Source organism: Ischnura elegans, chromosome X (assembly GCF_921293095.1).
Source record: "Ischnura elegans chromosome X, ioIscEleg1.1, whole genome shotgun sequence".
In the NCBI taxonomy this organism is placed as follows: domain Eukaryota; kingdom Metazoa; phylum Arthropoda; class Insecta; order Odonata; family Coenagrionidae; genus Ischnura; species Ischnura elegans.
The window spans coordinates 15,087,588-15,110,376 of NC_060259.1; the positions used below are offsets into that span (position 1 = coordinate 15,087,588).

The 22,789-nt window shown below is 40.6% G+C and overlaps 1 protein-coding gene across 1 annotated transcript in view; it reads left to right on the forward strand.

The window, feature by feature from the left end:
• The window catches only part of LOC124170886 (protein spaetzle 3), a 192,533-nt gene that overhangs the window by 111,052 nt on the left and 58,692 nt on the right, over positions 1 to 22,789 (forward strand). The gene's annotated exons all lie outside the window — the stretch shown is intronic.

Consider the following 22,789-nt stretch of genomic DNA (forward strand, 5'->3'; position numbering starts at 1 on the left):
GAATGGGGAATCCCAAGAATCGAGACACACTTCCCGAATCACTCCGCGAAGACCTTCATCGATAACACATAGGAAATTCCTCGAATATACTTACACGTGACTCACGACCGGTTTCGCTGAAAAGTAACTTCATCTCGAGACCGGACTACGACACCAACTACCTAACATGCTTTGTATTCCCCAAATGCCTCGTCGGAAAAGACGGAAGTTATGATTCGAAAGTCGTTTACGTCGACAGACTGACACCTTCCCATACAAGTCCTTCATGGTTATGCCATGGCATACAGTACATTGTAAATTCCACAAAGATGCACCAAAAACGCAACCGGTTTCGTTTCAAGGTGAAATCATTCCGGACCCTGTTTTTACCACCACTTAAACACATTTGTTATGATTTAAGAGGGCGTTTGTAAAATAATCTCGGGTTTCCTACATATTAATAAAACTTTTCGGTATTTTATGAAGAAAATGAACTAAAACCATAGTCAATTCACATTTGGTCGATAAATAAGTGCGTATAACTATGATAGACTGCAATGAAATGTGTGCCGAGTGAGGCAACTAGAGATTGAGGGTCATTGAAGAAACGACCGATCAGTCGGAAGCGAATTTCCAAATTAAATCCATTTGCGGAAAAGATGTACATTCAATCTCTTCGTCCTTGTGACAATAATTGGAGAACTTAAGGCATCAAGCATTTACGCGTTAGCGCATGAACTACTATCGCAGGAAGTCCAGCGATAGATGTTGAGTCTCTTACGAAGCTGATAGTCAGCTAGGGCATTGATTGGCATGGATATTTCAAGGAGTACGAATCCGTGATATTCTTCAGATGCATTCGCCATGAAAAAGATTTCAGATAACACTTGGAAACATAGATGCCTACGTACAACACGTCCACTTGTTTAGAAACCGTAAAGTAATATCGGAACCGATTCTGTAGGACGTGACAATCATTTCCGAGAGGTTTGAGGTTTTCCGGATGGGGAATATGAAGAAAATTTCGTCGGGTACCCACCCACTCCAAAGTTTCAGAACTCCACTCTGCTACCGTCTTCTGGGGTGAAGAGAGACAATAATAGTGAAAGTGAGTCGGCAATAATTTTTGTAGTGAGTGCATTTGAGTTTTTGGGTTCGTCGACAACTAAGGTCATGAAACCTTGAAAATAATCCACCGATAATTATTATAATTTCTAAAGTATCAACCTCCTACCCCCTCCCAACCACCTTCCAATTATCATCCGCGTTGCGCTCACGTCAATTGCTTGAGACGCGGTCGGGCGAACGTCCCCACCTTCGAAATGTCGCAGCCCGCTACTTCGCTTGGACACCCCGAAGATAACGGCCGGTTCATATTGAAAATCAGCTGTAAATGACCATAGAGGGCAACGGAGCTCAATGACGGCATTCACAGAAAATATTTGCGCGAAACCACAAGGGAGAAAAAGAAACTAGCGCAAGGCTAGACCGTTTATGAATTAGTAGTGAAATTTCTTTAGTGGGGAAAATCATAGACATTGTTTCAGTGCATTTCTTCCGTGTTCTCTTAACTCAAATCGAGAGTCATGGAAGAAGGCGTCGTAGGATGAAAAACAACATGGATATTATTTTTTTAAATTAGCATAGGAAAGGCATCGAGACAGAATGAAAAACAACTAGAAACAATTTTTATTGAGGTTGTATGCGGCAGTTGGTTGTTAGTTCTCACAGCAGAAATAGACGACGTCTAGTGCGCGTAAATTTTTTATCTTTACTAAATAATAGCTTCAAGGCTTGACGCTAAATTTCCGTTGAGCATGTGATAAAACTTCTCGCTATTTTTTCGGCCTTGGAATTCACTCTTTCGACGTATCAATATCATTAGAAACTCGCGATCCCTCCCATAAGATGCTCCGAGGAAGACTTACAATCCTTCACCCAGAATCGAGGCAATTTAACAAACTTGATCATCTTTCTTTCCTTGTAAACGAAGCGCCGAGGAAGAGCATAGGGAAAGGCAGTCGCTGGAGCGTTGAGCGCTTCCTCTGCGATGCCCTCATTAGCTCCCCGCTAAGGTCACCTGCCCGGCCACTCGTCCAAAACGAAAGTGAATCTGCCGTGCGTCTCAGTGCTGATAGTGCTCGCGCGACGGCCGGTTCTCCGCCCGCCTCGACACATGGACTCCGCCGCCGCCCTGCGCTGCCTGCACCTGGCCGCGGTAAGCCACCTCTCCTTTCGCCATCTTCCCGTGCGCGAGAACCTTTGCTTTTCAGTCTACCGGAGGGGCGTAGAGACGTGTGGGCCTGGCCCACAATGGACGTGAAATAGATGCCGTGAGACGCAAGTGAGAGAAGTGAGACAAACATTCAAAATCAAGAAGCAGACGAAACATCTGAGTTCCGATATCACGCATTTCATTATAGACTTGTGTTTTCACCGCGTTGTCAATGCAGAGATTTTCCGGGCAATATTTTTTCAAAAATTACTCTTCTTAGTCTCTCAATGAACTTCTTTTACTCACTTCTTGCCATCACATCTTATTTTCAATGAGTTTACTTTGTGGAAATTCACGAGCCGTCACGTACCTACGGCTGTCTTCATCTTATTACACATCAAGCGACTTGAGAGGCAAAATAGATCAGTGTTACTTACTCGGAAATATGAAAATTTTCTTTTTCGTAGGAAAAAAGGAACTAGTTAATCTTACATTCAATGTAAAATTTCGGTCAGTGAAGCTTTCACGTGCTCTTCGCCGGATATGTTTATTTTTCACTATACATTCTTTCCCATAGTTTCCATATATTGTATATACGGCTGTGGTCATTTGCATAACCCACCACCCACTTCCGGTTTGGCGAGACACTCCACGGTCACCAGTCGTGTTCAAGATGCAGTCTGATTGCTTATACCTAATTCGTAAAGGAGGGACTTGATCATCTTTCCTGAGGCTTTCCGCTTATTTCTGCCCTCACGTCGATTGTAGACCAGGAATTACTCCTCAACCGCGATTACATCCTTCGGCATCCGTTCCAGAGGTCCTTAGTCCTCGATTCGTGGGCTGGCGGCGTGTGATTCTGTGGTTCGTTGGACCACGTGTCTTCACCATAGAAAGTGGTCGGCCGGGAGTAGAACCCTGGGCTTCCCAGAGAAATCTGAGTGCCTAGGCCAAGATTCTCTGGCGCCTATCCCACATCCAAGAAAGTTGAGAATGTTATTGGGTTTATTTGCTTTTCAGAGTGAGAACCAAGAGTTTGTCTTAGAGTTCCACCCACAGCTAAAAAGGTATCATCTTCCGGTGAATTTTGATCGATTCCGAGATCTCACACTTTTTAAATTGTGTTACAACTACATCGTCACGGACAACGCATCACGCTCAATGGCACTGCGGCACAAGAGCTTCTTGGACCAGAAAATCCAAGCTCGCGACTTCTTCTGTCTCTCAAGGTTCGCGGCCCTCCCGTTTTCCGGGAGCGAGACTCCCTCGTGTTTTCGGAAAGCACATCGAGAGGCGCTCGTTGCTTTCTTTCACCGCGGTTACATCCATTCGCCGCCGGAGACGGGATGACACCATAGCACACATTTGTGGGTCAAGGGCGCGTGTCGCTGGATGGTAGGCTGAACCATTGGTCTCGACCCTACACAACGGCCGGCCCTGCTCAACAACTGCTAAAAAAGCACTCACATATTAAATTCTCATAGTGACACCCAGTGCACCGGGGTCCATCACTTCAACTGACAAGATGAGTTCGCTTCTATCATTTGTTGTTCACTTGCCTTCGGGAACTGCTTACTTATCCGAAACGTTAAGCTTTCAGTGACCACTATCCTACTCCATCGCGGTTAAATTTCTCGTTATTCCGTGGGGAGCCTCACCTCTTCATGTGGGTCAGGGGAGTTTAGCTTTCCCCTATAGGACGGGATGGACCAGCGGCATCATTCTGTGGCTTGCCTTGCCACAGGACTCCTGTGGTCGTGCCTTCTTCCTCCGATTGTCGCTCTCTTGCCCCATGCACCGTGATCAATCACACGTGTGGCTTCAAAGTGTCGACTGAGAGGACGCCTCGACTAAAATGACGAGTCACGGTTTTCAAAGACACGCGGCAGCCAGCGGTCTGTGACCCTAAATGTCGCCAATAATACCTTCATTGAGGGATACTGAAATGAGTGAATATTTCATTAACTTTCAAGCGTTTGTCATTCATTCTTTAAGAGTGTGTTCATCAGAATTAGGTGGTAATAAAATGCAATGCAAAATAAAGAGAATGATGAATTGTTTCCCCAAATTGAAACTTAGTACAGGTTCCTACCTTTCTTTCCACAATTTCAGCAGCTAGCTTACAAAAGCAAAAATTTAGCACTGCGTATATTTAATTAATAGGTCAGCAGGTGAATCAGCTTATAAAATCAAGAATCGGGGCGTTTGATCTAGCAATGTGTATGTTTACTTAATAGGTCTTAATAGGTGAATCAGCTTATAGTGACTTGTTTGGAATTTTCTCTGCTAAAGTTATTTAAGCAACTAATGGGGGTAATTAACTAATAATATGCGATTGAATTACTTAGATTTTTTAATCGTAATTTCAAGCTTTTAAAAACCTCCAGATATCTGAATCTTACTTTAGTAATTCATACTTCAATTCACTTGTGTAAAGGTGTTTGCCCAATTTACAGGGTGAAGTTGCCCTCAAGGCGCAAGTGAAAGAATTCCAATTGGGAGCCAAAAAACATATTTATCGACTACATTTTCATAGCGTATTTCCTCTGTGAAACTATAAAAGTACTTCATAAATTGTTTCTTTCTTCGAAAAGATTGGGAAGCGCTTACAGTCCCTGCCCCAGGAGTGTATCCTTGCGAGCCCGCCCTGGAGTCTCGTTTCCACTGCTCTCTTGATGGATGCTCTCCTGCATGATCACTCAGTACTTACTATTAGTCCTGTGTCTGAGGGCCTTGACTACTCAGCTACCCCACCTCTATTCAATCAATTTACTGGTTTTGAACTGGATACATTTTTAGTGCAAACTGAAATTGTATTCTAGAAACGCAAAGGCGCCTTTTGGAATGAATGCAACGATTCTCTCTATCTTATTTCCAGCCCGTCTGTGAAAAGCTTTCAGATTCCAAGTGACCGGTGAAACCAAATTCTCGCAAGAATATTGACTTGAGCCAATGCTGCAGGGCTAACAGATCACCTGCATCTCTTAACTGATGGACCTATCATGAAGTTACCCTTCTCTTGATTGGCCGTCTCTGATGTATACCTCGGTTTGGATAGTCTTAGATAGAATTAAATAGTCCGATCTTCCAAAGAAGAGGTTTCTTTGTTTAGCATTACTTTTCAGGATTATGTATCATATCGATCGCCAAATATATCACAGTACTGAGCTTACTGTTAGTGTACAAACTGACCTATTATATTCCCATTATTTCGTGTTATCAATGTGATACAGTTTGTTAATATTCCCTCCCAATAAATGAACCATTTTATGCGGGAATTGTGGGCACGATGGTTGATTTATCTTCTGCTGCTTAGTCGGATCCAGGGATTCTATAATAAGCGGCGTGGCCCGTTAGCGAGCGGGCGCGAGTCGCATTAATACAACAGACTGGAAATTTTCCACTAAGAGTTGAAAAAACCTCTTCAATAAACTGCGTATAACCATCAGGTGGTGATATTAACTATAATTAAAATGGTTATGTAACACAAGTTTTTGTGGAAAAATGTTAGTCAGTTTTACATATATTTCAGACTTCCGCCAGAAAAAAAACTGAAAATACTCTCCATATTATATAATCCGTAATTGCCAATATTGTATATCCCACAACAAATTCCATTTTTTGGTCCTCCTTTGAAAGATGGCGTAATGAATATCTAATCGCTTTCAAGTCATGCAATTTCATTCCGCATTGAAGGTTTAAGAGGGCATTGTTTTCGCTAAGGAAATTGCTCAGAGGTATCGCCTCCTACGTGTCGTCAGTGAAAGAAACAACGATGCACAGACGAAAAAAAGTATGGGAAAAAGCGAGGCCATATTGACGGCTTGAGTTAGATATTCTTGTGGTTAAGTCACCAAACGTCAGGAAGAGATTAGCGCTTCTCTTGTGAATCATCTCTCTTGATGAGGGCAGCTGATACGTCAACCTGTCAGCGGCCGAAATAGATCTAATTTGGTTTACAACCGGAAAAAATTTCACCAGGCAAACAGAACCTGAACATTGCAAAATCTTTCTTCGTAGTTTGCAATTTTGCATATCCTCTGAAAATGCTTGACAGCCAACTGCCGAGGACTTGCTTCGATTTGTCAATGAACAAGGTGCGGGCGTCAAATGGTTTCTTGAATAATTCTTCCATCCAATCTAGAAGCAGGTAATGCGTACGCTTTCTTCTCCGTAATTATCTCAGCTTCACGATATATATTTCTATTTTAATACCCTCAGGCTATACAACCAATTGAATAAAATCCACACTTAATAGCGCAGAATCTAACCTACTCTTCGAGAAGCTGAGACATCTTCATTTTGGTTTCTGGTTTCATTTGTTACTGCCAATTAGTCTCAACGTAGACCTTCTCCGTCAGTTTTAGCTAATATTCTTTGCTACTTAATAAATTCAATATTCACCTAACTTTTCCAACTAAAGTTACCACAGGTTTCCTTAAATTTCTTAATATTTTAAAAATATTTTCGAATCGTTCACTCATTCATCTAAGTTCACAAGATTGGACGATGTTTCAATGCTTCTTCTTTAGATTGTATAAATATGTATCTTTAGAATATTAATTGGACTTCAGTGATTGTTTATTCAGTAGCATGCTACAGATGTAACTAGCTAAGTGTCTTTTCGACATAGAACGTGAAAGATTAGCGTTACCTTGCCCACACATTATTATACTATTATATTTTACAAGATTCGTCGACTCGTGTAGCGGTTTTCCCGGCAGTTTTTTCTGGATTCAAAGCGAAATGAAAGTGTTTCATACATCCTTCTCTGCTGATTAATAAGTCAAGGGAAAGGATGATGGGACGGTAAATTATTCCATGAGCGTGATCCAAGCAAGACGCTAAAGTGTGAGATAAACAGGTTGAAGTATATGGTGAAGGGGAGGGGTTTCAAACGTGAAGGACAACAAACAATCCAAGAGAGGCGTGCGTGAACTGACCAGAGCACAGGCGAGCGACGTGATTTTATGGAAAGGTTATTTGAAGTCTCTCGATAGGAAATATTTTCTCTCTCATCCAAAGCATTGGTAACGGTGAGTTGTCGAGCATAACGGAAATATCAACTTGTTCTCGCAGAGAGATAAACCGGTGATAGAAAAGATAGAAGTGACATCTGGTGGAATGATGACATCGCGAATGAAATCCCCTTTTCAAAGTCCACTCTTAAAAACTGAAAATGCTCAGTGTCTGCATTTCGGCGTCATGACGTCACTCTCAAGCGTGAGTTCGCCCATGTATAGCAACGTTCGAGTGTGGGCGGATGGGCCTTCTGCGGCCATTCCACCCAACCAATGGCACGCAAATTCCCTAATACGCGTAGCAAAAAATGTTTTCTCAAACGACGTGAAACCTTCTGCGTTTACCGACGCACTATCACGTGATCACGAGAATAAACTAAAAGAAATAAACTGCAAAACAGAGAGATTTAAAACGATATTCTTCCCTCGTACTGTTAAGGATAGCAACGGTGGCTCAAGTAATAGAATTATTGGCGTCACTCGCCAGGACGACTCACTGCATGTTCTGTTTTTTCCTTAGTTCTAAATTTGCTTGGATTTGCTATAGAAGTCACTAATAATTGGCAAGTTATGTCTTTGCATATGTTGTGCATGCGGCGGTCCTCTTGCATGCTGCATGTTGAAGATTGGTCACCCGCAGCCAAGCACCATGGTATTACATAGGTGTAGATGTAGAACTTACTAATAAGTTAGTTGAAATTTTGTGTAACCTGCTGACTTATGTACTCCTTAATTCATGTTTCAGAAATTTTCCTTTTTTCTTATGCCTTCTCATCATGCCTGCAAGAGTAGTTGGCAAATTTATCCTTTGCATAAATGTGCAAGTGTAATCCAAATCCCCGGTCAGAACAGGGTTTGCTTTGTTTCTTGAGCTTCGAGTTCTTTGGGCCCGAGAGCCTATCCCACCCCAAAGTTGATGGCTGCAGCGTAGCCAAGTCAAAAGGGGGCTTCTACCGCAGATTAGACAAAATTCTTGAAAACATCGTAGAAAGACGATCAAAAACGCCCGTGTTTCTGGTGTGATCAAGAAGACTATAAAGGCCATAAGTTGTTGATAGCATTAGAGGAACTATAAAATGAAAACTGTAGTACACGTGGCCCAGATGGGTGGGGGCCCTCCCGGTGTTTTGGGTCCCTCCCTCGCGACCTCGAGTCCTCAGGAGAGGGTCGGATTAGGCTCGGAGTCGAGAGTGAACCCTCATCAGTGGGACTGACCAGCGGTAGTCCCCACCAGAGCGACATTAATCAAAAAAACATATGCGACCTATCTCAGAAATTGCAGAAATATCATCCGATGGTAACATTTTTTTCAATGTCACAATGGCTCAATATTGAATTCAAACTAAACGTTCTATGCTTTTTTTAAATCTTGAGCCATTCCATTACTGTCACTAAATTTTTCAATTCTATTTTCTTGCTGCTACCATAATTGATCTAATAGTTTATTACAATGTGCTTAATTTCGAGGAAATGGCGTTTTTCTACGGTATTTTATAAGTGGCATGGTGATTTCATGAAATTAATTCCGTGAATGCAGAGGGCTTAATGGTGGGGGAAGTGTTTAAATTTTCCCTTGTATTGAGGCCGCTCACTCCAGAGGAATCGACGGGGGGTCCACTTAGAAGAGAACGAACCCGATCGGACTAGAATGTAAGTCGTTACGTTTTCAAAAACGTTACTCAGATCTAGATCTTGACTCAAACTCGACTCGGTGGCCTCGTTGGCATTAGGAGATCTCACTTGAGACCCAAATCTCGCTCAGACTATACACTACTGTGAGGTCAAGTTCCAACTCAAACTGAATGCCAAGTTCCAAGATGTCCGCCATCATCGCCTCGCGCATATGAAATATCTCTGGTAAAAATACTTTCAGGCGTGATGTTGTACTCCATGAGCGGAAGACCATGAGTAACGAGAGTTAAAGTAAATGAAATTTCTTTTCAATTTTCCCTAAGAACGTTACCACCATTACCCAACCTCAATTACGTTGTGCTGAAGTAAAAATACGCAAATTTGAGAACTCAAACTCAAGTTGAGTCTGAGGCCTGAAACCACCGAGGTCGAATGAGGACTGAGGCTTTGGGATACGAGTCTTCAGTGCCACGCAGATCAGGACGAACCCTTTAGGTCCAATGCCATGATAGAAAGCCCTGAAGATGGACGGATCCCCGTGTGCCCAAAGCCTTCCTCGGACACCAATCGCTGAGACAACAGCGAGCGGTGAGATGAGGAAGACTTTTCTTCCGGCCCACCCACTCAGCGGCCTCATCCTCGCGCACAATTCATTCAACGAAGAATGGAACATTAGTTACGACGAAATTAATATTCCTTATGCCGGTTAAAATAAAAAAATAGGAAGAAATTATCCGAACTTATTAGCGTGGTGTTTGCTGCATTTTGAATTAGGTAACAGGAATTTTTCCGCGAAACATTAAAACGCACAGTGTGGTATTGATTTGCTCCGCATTCGTGCTTTGCCGATTCTAACTTTGAAACGTGGAAGAAGACATCTCGGAGTGAAAACTCACATGTATATATTATGGAATTGAGAGGTGAACTCTGGGAAAAACATCGATGCAGCCAATAAGCAACTGAACTGAATGGCAATTCCTCGTGCACGGCAGCTGCAGCTGTTACAATTCCCAAGGAGAATATCGGAGGCACGCTCAGAATAAGCTCGTGACTCTGTCATCAATTTTTCTGCTAAAAGGTTTAGGCTGTCAATGGGCCGGATGAATAAAAGTTGAGCAAATGCTCATGAGCATAAGCTTGGAGCATGAGCATTTGCTTTGAGCAAAAGGTAAGAGCATAAGCATTTGCTCCATTTGGTATGAATAAGCTCTACCTTATACTCCGGAGCAAATGCTTCAGTTTAAATACCTTTTGCTCAACATTTTGCACACGGCGCGCTCGCTACCGACCGACTTCCCCTGCTTTGCTACAACTGCCTCGTCTACAAACGGCACTTCAGTATGCATTTAACAACTCATTTCTGCTATTTATACTCAAAAATAGCCTTTCCGTCATTACACGGGTACGTAATTATGAGTCGGACTCTAGAGTCAATTATATTAGTCCACAGTTATTTGCACATATTTTGTGGTAACGTGTATTTTTTATGGCAGTGATTCTAAATCGATCGAAGATTTAGATGGGTAGAGTAAATTAGCAGATTTTCATGAGTTTTGTGGGTAAATAAGATAATATTAGGAATTTAAAAGAAGTAGTTGTTCTTATTCTTTTCGAGCACTTGAGTTATTTTTCTCCTATTGTCGACTTTAATGCTACAACAGGTCATTTCATGCGGTACACACATTGGTCACTCGCACTTATTTACTATTGCTATTAGTGCAACCTTATACGTTTGTGCTTGTTTGGAGAAAACTTTGACGTGCGCAATAGAAAGTGAATAGGCAACAGAGTCTGCCACATTCAAATGAAAATAAAACTTGATAATTTGCTCACAAAAAAACTTACTTTTGGCATTGGAGTATTCCTGTTTTTCAGTCGTTTCAATTTTTATATTCTAATATCTGGAGCAGGAAACCGCACTATTCACATTTCATTAAGTAGCATATGTATTTGTAGTTTTCTGAACTGCGTGAAGGGATGGTCGAAGGTTATTTTAATTTATATTTATTATGTACAAATTATTAACTACTGTAGTGAGCATAGTGATTATTACGATGTGTGCAAGATTATGGCGGCCCCATGGTATTTCATGCCCAGCAGGTTTTCCATCTTTTCATAGAAAGTAGGGGTAGGAAAAAAAACTCGCACGCACATACTCAACGCACAGACTGCTGGCTTAAGTAAGTATGGCAATACGGGGTGCAATTAACAGCCTTCTCAGGTCACTTTTATAAGTAAATATTGGTGTACTTAATTTAAGGAATCCATACTCTTACTTGCATATACATACCCTTACGGTATCCCTAGTCCCACTGGACTACAATGAAAGCATGGTGATTCCTGAGAATAAGAAATATTCCGGAGTAATATGCCCACATTCGGATCTCCAGGTGGGCACTATCCCAGGAGAACTGTGTGGTTTGAAAGAGAAGAGAAAGAAGAAGGGAAAGGTAACATCAGCATTGAGAATAGGAACATGGAATGTCAGAACAATGAATAGGAAAGGGAAGTTGGAAAATGTGAAGAAAGAAATGGTGAGACACAACATCAGTATTCTAGGATTAAGTGAAGTAAGATGGGAAGGAGAAGGAGAATTTGATTCAGGAGATTATAAGATTATTTATAAGGGAGGGGAATCTAAGGAAAATGGAGTCGGGTTGATATACAGAAAGAATTTGGAGAGGAATATAACTAAAGTTATGCCAGTAAGCGATAGAGTAGTGGCTATCAAGATACTGAGTGAGCCAGTAGATACATTAATTATCCAAGTGTACTAGCCAACATCAGATGCAGAAGAAGAAGAGATTGAACGGATATATGAGCAAATAGAGGAAATATATGAAGAAAATGGAAAAGGCAAAGTAAGAACTATAATGATGGGAGATTGGAACAGTGTAGTGGGGAATGGAAGAAGGACGAATGTAGTTGGAGATTATGGACTTGGAAGTAGAAATGAAAGAGGAGAAAAATTGATAAATTTTTGTGAGCGCTTGGAGTTATGGATTGCAAATACTTGGTTTAAAAATCATAAAAGAAGGTTGTACACGTGGAAAGCACCTGGAGATATTTCAAGATATCAGATAGATTTTATTATTGTCAATCAAAGGTTTAAGAATAGTGTTAAAATGGCAAAAACCTACCCAGGAGCAGATGCTGACTCTGACCACAATCTTCTAGTTACTGATATAAGAACACGATTGAAGCTTGTTAAGAAAGGGAGGTTGATAAGGAAATGGGATGTAATAAAGCTGAAAAATGAGAAGAATGAAGCATATAATAAAAATGTTGAGAAAAAATTGGAAGATGTAAGACAAAGTAATGAGGTATCAGAGGAATGGAATAACATTAGGGATGTAATATGGGAAGTCTTAGAAGAGGAAGTTGGTGTTGTACAAAAGGAAAGAAATAGGAAGGAATGGATCACTCAGAGCATGATAGATAAAATGGAGGAAAGGAGAAAGTGGAAAAATGTTCACACTGAAGAAGGAAAAGGGCAATATAGGAAACTTAACAATGAACTACGAAGATTAACTGATAAGGCAAGAGAGGAGTGGATGGAGAGAGAATGCGAAAAGATGGAAGTCCTAGAAGAACAAGGGAGATTGGAAGAAATGTATAAAACAGCTAAAAAGTTCACAATAAGAGAGCTAAAGAAAATAAGTAAACAAGGAATGTTAAATAAATACGGAAAGATAACAACAGGTGTTGAGGAAAACAAAAACATATGGAAAGAATATGTGAAAGAACTATATGATAGTAAAGACGATCATTCTGAGATGGAGCTGGAAGAGGAATGGGAATGTGAAGAGGTGAATAGAGGACCAAACATACTGAGAAGAGAAGTGGAAAAGGCAATCAAGGATCTCAAGGAAAGGAAAGCAATGGGATGCGATAGAATACCATCAGAAGCATTAAAGAACCTAGGTAACAATGCAATGAGTCGATTAACAAATTTAATCAATAGGATATATGATACCGGGAGCTGGCCTGATGATCTACTTAAAACTATTCTAATACCAATACCAAAGAAATGTAATGCCAAAGAATGTAAAGACTATAGGACAATTAGTCTTATATGCCATGTTACCAAAGTAATTACAAGGATTATATTAAAAAGAATCGAAGGAAGAATTAAAGAAAATATGGGAGAAGATCAATTTGGATTTAGAAAGGGTAAAGGGACTCGTGATGCAATAGGATGCTTGAGGATGATAGGAGAAAGAATGATGGAAGTGAATAGAGATTTGTACATTTGCTTTATTGATTGGGAAAAGGCATTTGATAAGGTTAATTGGAATGTGTTATTGAAAATTTTGAAAGACATTGGCATTGATTGGAAAGATAGGAGATTAATAAAGGAGATGTATTGTAGGCAGGTAGTAGTTATAAAAATTGGAGATGATGAAACAGAAGAAATTGGCATAGGAAGAGGAGTGAGGCAAGGGTGCTGCCTTTCTCCAGAGCTCTTCAATGTTTATGCAGAAAAAATGATGGAGAAAGCTTTAGAAAAAGCTAGAGGAGTTGTAATAGGAGGAGAAAGAATAAAAACAATTAAATATGCAGATGATCAGGCAGTGCTGGCAGAAAGTGAAGAAGATTTACAACAAGTGATGGATGATATAATGGATGTGGGGAGGGAATTTGGAATGAACTTAAACATAAATAAAACCAAGGTGATGAGAATCAGCAGAAAAGAAGGTTGTGTTTGTATATCCTTAGAAGGAAATATCATACAGCAAGTACAGACTTTCCAATATTTGGGAAGTCTGGTAAGATGGAATGGAAGTTGTACTGAGGAAATAAGAAGAAGGATATCAATAGGTAAAGGAGCGTATGGAAAGGTAAAAGCATTGTTAACAGCAAAAAGAATTCCAATAGAGATGAGGAAGAGGTTTATGAAATGTTTTGTGTGGAGTGTAGTGTTGTACGGATGTGAATCATGGACTGTTAAAAAGAAGGAGGAGAGATATTTAGAAAGTTTTGAAATGTGGGTATGGAGACGAATGTTGAAAGTGAAGTGGACTGACAGAGTGAAGAATGAGGAAGTTCTAAGAAGAATAGGCGAGGAAAGAAAATTAATACATATGATTCATAAGAGGAAGGCAACTTGGTTAGGGCATATATTAAGAAGGAATTGTTTGTAACGGAGAATAATAGAAGGGAAGATAGAAGGAAAGAGAGGAAGAGGAAGAAGGAGGATGGGAATGTTGGATGATATAAGAAGAGGAAGAAAATACAAAGACCTAAAGGAGGATGCTCAGGATAGAGAAAGATGGAGAGAAGTCCAGTGGAAACCTGTCTAAGGACAATAATCACTGATGATGATGACTCTTACTTGGCACTATCTATAAAGTAAAATTAATTGCTTTTAATCGTTTTGCGGGCCACTTCGAAATTGCGCCAAGGGACATGCACGGGCCGTGGATTATTAAAGCCTGGTCTAAAAAAAGGAAGGTTGTATAGGAGAAGATGAAGCCTAGGCTACTGAAGTGTTACGTAGATGCTGCTTAATGGGCGAAATTGCCGGTTCTGTTATACGAAAGCGTAAATTATTTTACCTTTTTTGGATTATTCCAATGTGTAGAGGAGGACAATTTTGAGATCCACCAATCCCACTGCCATGGTTTATCTAAAATATTCACTGAAGAGTTTTTAAAACGAGGCCTTCGTAATGGAAAATGTACTAGTAAATCAAAATCGGTAGGCGTGTGCGCTAGTTGCATAAATTATGTTCATACGGTAGAAAACAACGCATAACTATATCTCAAAAATACAGAAGTAAAGAAAATGCCGACATATACTTAAGTTTGGGGAACACAAAGACCATTATGGATTTCGTTTCCAATTTTTTTAAACTAAGAAATTCCAGAAAAAATTATTTTGAGGACCAACTGCTGAAAGAAATGAACGTCGACTAATGGAATTTTGGCTCGCGCTGTATGCAGCGAAGCTCCATCATAAACCCATCTACCACTAACCAGGCCATTGGCGTCCACAATGCTGAGAGAAATTTTCTATCACAAGCAGCATCCGACTATAAAATTACGTAAAGCTTTTTACGTATCCATTTATATGAATTTTAGTCCTAACGTTTCTAATGTTTGTGGCGCTAAAAAAACTAGTATCTATCTCCCGTTATTAGTTTATTTACAGATCTTGATGGTCTAGATTCCGATCTATTTTCTGGGAATTATTACGGAAGGATGGACAGAGGACAGACATTATTTGGGCTCAATAATAATAATATCCTCCATAATGCAGGGTTATCATAAAAATATGTTGTATTGAAAACCGAATTACTTACAGTTTACGTTTTTTAATTTCTGACCTTACCACCTTAATCATTTTTGTGCATAATTAATAAATTTCAATATGTGCGCCCATAGTCACTTGGGAAGAGAGAAACCTGGCGTCGACATTGGCCTACTACTAGCAAAAGGCACCATAGGGACCAAGGCTTAACTTCCTATCTGACGGGCGGATTGCTGCACTTGAATTGCCCTCCTCAAGGCTTTCATGCAGGGATCGGGCAGCCTCTGAAAAATCTCTGTCAGCATATCCCTACTATATTCCAATAAATTACTGGAACCACATCATTCTTTTACAATAACCCTGTATTTTGAGCATAGTCCTTAAAAAGGCTGTATGGTGTTTGTCAACTTGTTTCCTATCTCTCTGTTAGTGAAAATCTGGGCATTATTAACATTTCAGAAAGTTTGAATGCGTTTCTCGGACGAAAGAGCACCTTTTGCATTTTCGTAGATTTCCACCGAAATCATAGTTGTTCATGCTTAAAAATCACTGTCTGATCGATAAAAACAGATTTGTAGCCATTATATAGCCATACGCAACGAATAATTCCCTTAATCATGAAAAACTTCCTTGATGCATCCAGTCCGGAGGAGATGCATTAATTTCTGAGCATTTGCTCACTCTCTGAAGCAATTGCTCCACTTTATTCATACAAAATGCTTGAAAATTGAGCATTTGCTTATGCTCCGCAATTAAAGTGAGCATTTGCTCACGCGCCGCCGACAGAGCTGAGCAAATGCTTATGCTCCCGATTTTTATTCATACAAACTGAAGCAAATGCTCCAAATCCAATGAGCATAAGCATTTGCTCACTTTTATTCATCCGAGCCAATATTTCGTAGCGAATGTCTTTAGAAGTAAGCGACGGAAAATAATGGGTCAATTTATACTTCAAACTATATCACATTGTGGAGAGTTAAAAACCGCATGGTAGGGTCATTGGGAGAGGCGATCGACAGCTGTGGTCATTTCCGCCATGGTGGTTAAGGAGTTAGGGTGGAGGCAAAGCCGGCGTAGGTGTTAGTTACCCTGCTGTAAACCAAAGGCGCCGATGACTTAACGTCCCATCCGACAGACGGAGTGCTGCGCTCGAAATGTCCTCCACTGAGTAAGCACCTAAGCAGGCATAGGTGGAGGATTTTCTGCCACCACCGGGATTTGAACCCCAGCCCACTAGGTGGGAAGTCAGCACTCTAGCAATCAGTGCTTCATTTTGAAAATGTTGGAACGCTTACCCACACATTTAATCCAAACATGATTTTCAAATATAGGCCCCCCCTAAAACTTTCGATTTTTCAAAACTTGTAATTAAAGTTACCGTGCGTAATCACGTTATACCAAATATAAAAAACGGCGACATTTTTAAAACTGCCGGCGCAGCGCCGAATTATAATACCCACTTTTCCCTGAGAGGTGCCCGAACGCAATTACGGGCGAAATTAAGCACTGCTGGCTTCATCGCCTGATGATGCGCCCTGTAACGGACGCGAAAGCTTGCACGACAAAGCGCAACACGCAGCTGCAAAGCCGCTAGCAACGATGCCCCTCGCTGCGAAAACCTACGTTCAAAGATATCAACATGATGTGAAATTATAAAAATGACCTACTTTCTATAGTAGTACATGGGAGTTTTACATCGTCTGAGATTACCAATGCATGCATTAGGCACTGAGCTCAGGGAAACATATCTTAATAATCACTTATTAAAAATACCTAAGTTCGGAAAGTTTCCTTCGTTTGATAGGGGAATAATAATCCTTATTTAAGCCAATCTCTACCAGCTAGCAGGATACTCAGCTACCTGCTAGCATCCTGCGACGTATCAGCGCTCAAGCCTCGCCCCAAGGTCACCTCACAAGGCGGCAGGGGGAACCAGAAATACGTCACACGGACTTTTTACCATCATTCCTACTTAGATGTCGCGTTTTCGCGCGCTTGAAAATTTCCACTTTTCGTTTAATCGCGAAAAATAGATATCGTCATTCGAAAATCTGAGAGCGTGAAATGCGCACTCCAGGAGTTATAATCTTTCGATTTAGGCAATAGAAAAATAATAAGAAACCACCCTATTGTTGTTCTGAAATGTCCGGCAATGGCAATGGGCTCAAGATAATTTCAGCGATCAACACACTGCCTCCGCAGTCCGAAACAATTGAAGAGCGCGAAGCACGTTCGTAAGCTCATGGTAAGTTCAAATCATATTCCTTAAATATACGAGTATTATATCATGTTTTGTTCATTGCGTGAGACTATCAAATTGCTACATTAAGTATTGTTGAACAATATTGCTTATTCACTAGTCGTTTTCCGTAATTGAACGCAAAACCGTTCTCTTTGTTTTTCATCTTTTTCGTATTGAGTCCAAAAGTCACCCCGGTAAAACTTATGGGTTAATATTTTCTATTTTAACCTGACCCAGATGGCACAAAATAAGAGAGTTATCTGTTTCTTATGGTTTTATTACGGAAGCAAATGACAAGCAGCTTATTGTATGCTAAGGAACTTGTGTAAGGCAAGAATAAGATTATAGCGAATAATAGGCAAGGATTGCAGTCAAATATTCTCATATTAATATAATTTGCTGATGTTGGATGAATATCAAAGGCGGCAAAACAGTGTACTACACATTCTATGCTGCCTAGAACTCTGCCGGACGTAAATGTAAAGCCTAATGAAATTCAGTGAGTCTTTATGAGAGCTGAACAGCCGATGAGAGATTTTCCTGTATATTTCAAATATTTTGACAACTTCAAGTGACTTACCTCAGAAGATGAAAAGCATAGTATGCGAAACTTTTTCTTGTGGTAGAGAGAAAAAAAGCAACTATGGCAGGAATCGACCTTATATCCTTCCGATTGGTAGAAAGTCATGCTATCCACTACACCACTATTTCAATTACTATATTACCTTCTCTTAAATGACAAAACTCCCGTCAGTCTCTTTCTCATTGTTTCCGATGAAATGTTCACGAGCATAAGAACCGAAACAACAAGTTTTCTCAGGCAATCCAACACAATTATAAGCTCAGAATAACAGCACTTCCACTATAAAACAATAAGCTTGCCTGAAAAAAGCTTCGCGGTTCATTCAAATGCATACCCACTTTTAATTCCATCTATATAATTACGTAGAACGACAAGAAGAGTAAAAAAAACACACAGGTTATATGCCAAGCATTTTAATAACAATTAAATTCAATGGGATAAAAAAATATTACATAATAATGTTGTATAGATGTAATTAAATTACGAGTCGTTCTTTCGCAAAGGCGCTTTAGCGACTTCACTGTCGTCGCTAGTGAAATTCGCTCTTGGCGAATGCTTACATTCGCTATATGCTCGCCAGACAGAACGAGAATAACTTTTTCGTCGCCAGAGGGACAAAGCGAAACTTTTATGGCGAAATAGCTAGCGAATGAATATGAGAATGCGAATTCAGTCACCGTTCGACAAACTTTTCTACAATTCGCGTTGGCTGTAGCCAGAAAGAACCAGAATCAGGCCCCAGTACACTGACGTGGACTTATCTAGAGGGTCGTGGCAGTGCCACAGCGTGGTTGAATGCACTCAGTATTCCCCCACTGATCACATGTCTATTCCAAAGATAATTCTCCTGATTTTCGGAACAGTAAAAAATCTCCCTATACCAGTTACAGATAGACTAATGAAATCCAAGCTGTTGAATGCCTCAAGCGAGACGAAAATGAAGCTCGCTCAGACATTAATTTAAGGATGAAACTCTACGACGGTCATGCATCACACTTTTTTTTATAACCGCACTTAATTCTAAAATCGAGGGAAGAAGTAAATTTTAATGTCTTCCTCAACGGGATAACTGAAAAACCTAATCGGAGTAATTTAGTGGTATCATTTCATTCGGTGAGTAACATAACTTTAGTTTCAAAGAACAGAAAATTATTAATTGCGGGTGAGTGCAGTGGTTTTCTTAATGCTGTCCATACTTATTTCAATCTTCTTGCGAGTAATTTAACGATGAAATGATTTTTTGTTAGCTTAAGCCTTGGCTGCTCAAGTTTCCCACGAGGGATAATTTAATGAACGCTATTTAATGAACGTGACCCTATCCTAGCGTGTCATTACCAACTAAATTAAGGCCCTTCCGTATAACTTGGTTGTCACCTTGTGGAAAACTCAGCTATGTCGCAACGGCTCGCCATTTGTTCGTGAATGCCTGGTTGAATGACTAACAGATATGGAAAAAAGGACAACAACAGCAGTGGAATGCCCTATAGAAAAATGTCCATCGTACACGTGAGGATCGGTTCTCGAGCTTCTTGCGGGAGACGACGTCGGAGTGCCATTCTCTTCGGAACCTCCTCTAAAGCCCGCTTTAAGCATTAATGTGACGTATCACTCATTCTCGACTGGTCGTATTTTGTCATATTCGCGACAACTCACTCGTTTCAAAATTATATGATGACATTTTCAAATGACCTTAGCTCTCGATCGCCCCCTCCAAATTCGGTACTAATATCTCGCCAATTTTACGCTATGGTTTGGGCATTAAACAATTTTTTTATTATCTGATACTAATATAGTTATTATTAGGTGAAATGTTCAAATTTGAGATACAGGCATATGGTCTAATCTAATATATAAGAATGTAGGCGTTCGAGATGAGACTTTGCAAATGAATGGAGAAGGTGAAGTGGACGGAGAGGAGGAGGAACGACGAAGTGATAGACATGACGGGCGAGGAGAGAGAGAAGATATAAGGAGTAGACAAAAGATTTATATATATATATATATATATATATATATATATATATATATATATATATATATATATATATATATATATATCCATCTACCACAGCACCGTTGTCCTTGTCCTTTTTCTATTCCATACGCTATTGCAGGAGGAGCGATGCCTATTCATTCGCATGCACAGGGGGGTGGTGGATAGGCCGATGTAAAAAGCGGGGCACTTCTGGTACAGTAATAAATATACAAATTTTTTGTCGTGCAAGAAATGTCAGACACTGAGGAGCGAGGGAAGGCGAAGAATTGATCGGGAAGGGGTTTGATAATGAGGATGCGACAAGGTTTGCATCTTGCACGGTTGCAGGGTGAGGGCTGGGGTTAAATAGGTATATTATGTTTGGACAATGGTTTAGTATTTTTTAAAGATGCTGGCCAGATTTGGTGGTCTTTTAAAGACAAGTGAATGGCATCGCGGGAAAAATCTAGTTGTGGTTGTCTTGTCCGAGGGGACGGAAAAACGGGAAAAAGGACTTCTAGAGTCCTACGCAGTACGTCCACGCCCGGAAAAGGTTGTGCAAAGGGACAGAGACTGAGAGGAATTGTCCCCCCCCTTGTTATTACGAGACGTATGGTTTTTTTCGGATTTTGTGTCGAATGAGGAATTCCGAGTAACCCCTTCTCTGGAGATCGCGGTGTTAATTGGAAAGAAATCTGTTTAGAGAGTCCAGATGATTGCATATTCTGTGACCACGGATGGATAGAGAGAAAGGGAGGGAGAGTTTGCTATGTGCCGGATGACAGCTTTTTTTATGCAAATTTTGCCGTTTATTACTGCTTTTTATGTGTACAGAGATGTGAAATATACTGTTAGTGAGAAAAATGTCCACATCAATGAATGTGACACGAGTGGACGAGAAATAGGATGTAAAGTTTAGGGAGAAAAACGATTTGAGGGATTAAGGATTCCATGCCATGTGGCCATAGAAGGAAGATGTCGTCTATGTATCGGAGCCAAAGGGTGGGTGTGAGTGGGTGGGCTATTTCGCACTCGTCCGACCGCACCTTCAATATGCAGCTAGCGTATGGGACCCGGTGCAGAAAGACTGAATCCGCGAACTGAATAAAATACAAAGGAATGCTGCGCGGTTCGTCAAAAACTGCTACGGGCGTACAGGCAGCGTTACCCAGATGTTGAGCGAATTAGGCTGGGAGCCGCTGGAGACTCGGAGGCTGCGCGCTAGCCTTAGATTGCTTGAACAATTGACAATAGATATATTTAAGAGCGACACGGAGAACATAATATAAGACCCCCACTATATTTCCGGGTCCGACAGAAGCGATAAATTAAGAGAGATATTTTGCCGAACGGATAAATATGGGAATTCGTTTTTCCCCGAATCATAAAGGAGTGAACTAAATAAACCCAACGAAAGTTGGTACATTTAAATAAATAAAATATCGTAGCACTTTTCCACATTTTATGGAAAAGTGATGCGATCTTTTTTTTTATTTAAATATGTCTAACTTCCACCAAATGGAGCCTGAATCTGTTGAACTTATGAAAGTTGGTGTATCATATACAGGGTAACCTGAAGAGTTAAATAATAATGTTGGCAACTCAAAGAGTAAAAAGGTTTCAATTTTTTAAATATGATTTTATGAATAGTCAACATGTGAAAAGTCGTTAATTGCTTCAATTCTCGTCGCATGATCTTTCGCATTGGTAGCGTGTTTCATTGGTGAAAATCCCCTATCCACATACCAAGAGCCCGCGATCATTGTCTAGGGCTGCCTCAGGCCTTCAAAGGCATCGCCGGGAATCATTATCGGTGGATGAAGTCACCGTGAGAGGATAATTAGATCGTAGTTGCTTCACGTGACGCAATCATGCTCCACATCGGGAAATGATGACAACGAAGAGAGCTGACGGTATTCTTCCCTTTTCGAAGGTGTCAAGGATGAAGTCACGTCCTCGCTGAATTTAAAGAACTTGAGGCCTTTTCGTGAGCACCGTGGGATCCAATTTCCGGCTCTCCTCGGGCGCGAAAAGATAAGCTCATGTGATCGCAACGTTTATAACTCAAAGGGTCGATTTACTGAGTTGGTTCGCAGGATAGTTCGCATAGCAGTTGACCAACCACAGCCTTTCTACCGAAAACCCTTCCTAAGTACCCGCAATCACGGCCTCAACTCGTAGGAATGCTTTGCAAGGACAAGTTGAAGGCGTGTTTCTGTGCACCTCTTTGCGAAGGGTTTCCGATTGAGAGGCTGAGAGATTACCATTTCCCGCAAGCAAACACCGATCCGTAACTTTGACGTGATTTTAAGCGTTACAGCGATTGGCGTTAATTTTTTCTTGCCACAACTGCAACTTCATGAGCATGAGCTTCAGGAACACGTGTGTCTACTGTGTTTCAATGTGTATAATTATTTTTTCAGGATATTATTTGTATGAGTAGTATGTAGTCCCAAAACAATCGTAGGTGATCGAGGCCACGTATCACAATACTGGAGCTTTTATTGACTAGAGTATTCAACCTAGTGGGTGAAGCCTTACGATCAAAAAGTCTTCATAATAGGTCTTGCAATATATTCCACAAAATATCGCCTGAAACAATTTGGCAATATAATAAAAAATTCTTGGGTTCAAGTTTCGGATGAAACTTTTGGACGACCCCAAAGAAAGATCGTCGAAGTACGAGGTGGTCCAGGAGAAGGAAGCGACCTCATTACCCGGAATGCACGCAATTAACGCCTCAGACGTTTCTTCCACCCTCACACATCCAAACCAATCTCCGAGCTAAAAGTACTGACCACAGTCCTAATTTTATCGCAGCATCGTATCTATTAAAAATAAAATTTTAAAAATGAATAATGTACATGTTTTCAATACTATTCTCGTTTTC